At 37.4% G+C, this 2,398-nt stretch overlaps 1 non-coding gene across 1 annotated transcript; it reads right to left on the minus strand.

Annotated features, from left to right (window-relative positions):
* Positions 1-1,879: 1,879 nt before the first annotated feature.
* On the minus strand, positions 1,880-2,043 carry LOC115064719. Its single transcript, XR_003844551.1, has one exon. It is a non-coding gene; the product is annotated as a U1 spliceosomal RNA (small nuclear RNA).
* Between the last annotated feature and the right edge of the window lie 355 nt (positions 2,044-2,398).

The raw sequence follows: 2,398 nt of genomic DNA on the forward strand, positions 1-2,398 counted from the left end.
TTGGGTAATTTCTCTACCTCCTCCATTGGGGTCTCTGTGTTCTATCCTATAGATGACTGTGGGCATCCACTTCTATATTTGCCAGGCACTGGCATAGTCTCACAAGAGATAGTTATATCAATGTCCTTTCAGCAAGTTTTTGCTGGGATATGCAATAGAGTCTGCATTTGGTGGCTGATTATGGGATGGACCCCCGGGTGGGTCAGTCTCTGGATTGTCCATCCTTTTGTCTTAGCTCCAAACTTTGTCTCTGCAACTTCTTTCATGGGTATTTTATTCCCTATTTGGTGGAGGAATGAAGTATCCACGTGTTGGTCTTCCTTCTTCTTGAAAAAAGCACATTTTGAAGGTGCTATTCATTCAACCAATAAAAACCTTGAGTTTGGGATATGTTAAAACTATCATCTGAAATAAATGTCCAATTTCCTAAGCAAACATAGTAGCTTACTGTTACTTAAGGATGACAATTATTTTTCAATGCCAAACTTTTGAAAAAGAAATATCTAAAATTTTGTTATCAGCAGCTTTATAAAAAGATTGACACATGGAAATAAGACCTTCTGTTGTGTTGCAGTGTAAGTAAGCAATATGTCCAGATGAGAGGTCATATGTCTCAGCTCTAGGCTTTTAGGGTGGTCTGAAGCACTGGACAAAGCAATGCTGAAAGCGTTTCCTTCTATGATTATGGTCAGGGGCAGAAAAATGTGATGAACTGTTTCTTAACTCCTCAATTTTCCAGAGCAGCGTAACACTGCATCTTCTGGGAAGTAGCACTAGGAATCATGAAGATTTTTATATAAGATTAGTTTTTACAGATTATGTCACTAAGAAAATCTATGGAAAAAGAATTACTGTCTCAGTATTGAAAGGTGAGCAGAAGAAGGAAAAGAGGAAGGAAGGAAGGAAGGAAGGAAGGAAGGAAAGAAGGAAGGAAGGAGGGAGGGAGGGAGGGAGGGAGGGAGGGAGGGAGTTTGAATGAGTACTGCCACATGTAGACATTATGATAGCTCATTTAGTATGCAAACAAATTATCCGAGAAGAGAAAAATGCAGGCCTACATCAATCCACTAAAGGCAATGATGGAACTGGTTTTCTATGAATGTTGTAATAGAGTACACTGAGTGTAATTACCAAGTTATCTTTCAAAGACATACTAAACAGATTAATATTTCTGTTCAATGTGAAATAATATAATATAATAATAATATGTGTGTGAATCTTTATATGTATGTATAGGAAGCTATTCAGACTGAAGATGAAATGATTCAATTAGGCAATCCTAGAACTCATTTAGCTTGTTCATGAACGGCAATTTTCTTTATCAATAAACCATTGATCATTTAGCTTTTAGGAAATATCTATAGTGTTTTTCTGTCCATCTCCCAAGTTACTACCAATTTCCATGATTTCTTATAAGCATTAAAATCTCAGGAAACATTTTGTTCTTTTGAATATAGTTCACTACTTAGTGATGATACAGACTGAAATCAACCAAGAGAAAATATACAGATTATATTATAACTAAAAATTATTTGAAAATTTTAATTAGGAATTATTTTTATCTTTATCTTGCATGTGTATGTGTGTGTGTGTGTATGTGTGTGGTGTGGTGTGGTGTGTGTGTGTGTGTGTACGTGCTGATGATTTTGAACATGGGCACATGAACTCTATGAAACATGTATAAGGTCAGATAATCTTGAATGATGGTCTTTACTTTCATCTCATTTCTAATTATTCCAGTCTTGTCTTTTTAACTTGCAGCTACTGTCATGTTTCTACTTTCCATCTTGCTGGAGAATTGTAGAGGGCTGGAATCACAGATACATGCACTACAATATCCAGTGGCCCTTTCTGTAAGCCCCCAACCCACAAACCACCTCAGGGGAGAGAATGAATGCAGTCTTCCACTACCACAAATTGTGCAGTTGAATTTCCCACATTTGGGGAAATCACAGAGGACAGCACATTCAGAGTGTAATGATTAATCCTCTCCCTAGGAAAACCGCCTTTGTGATCATGATATCTCCCATGCCAGGTTAGTATGTGATACCCAGATTTTACATGAGTTCTGGCTAATCAACTTCAGGGTCTTCTACTTGCAAAGCAAGCATTGTATCTGCTGAGCTATCTTCCCATCCAGGGCTTTTGTCTTCTTCCAGGGTAGTCACAGGTAGAGTGCTTTGTTCTCTCAGCAACACTGTTATAACACTTACATAGAGTTATTAACCAGAGATGTTCATCCAAGGCTCATTATTTTATCTGGGGTAATTACTAGCATAAAACACTTGTATGTTAATCTTAACTATTCAGTATCAGAGGTAAAGCTGATGACCCAGAACTGCAGACAACCAAAACAGCATTCATCATAAACATCACCTCTGTATTAGCTCTCTGATTT

This window comes from Mus pahari, chromosome 9 (assembly GCF_900095145.1).
Source record: "Mus pahari chromosome 9, PAHARI_EIJ_v1.1, whole genome shotgun sequence".
NCBI classification, from domain to species: domain Eukaryota; kingdom Metazoa; phylum Chordata; class Mammalia; order Rodentia; family Muridae; genus Mus; species Mus pahari.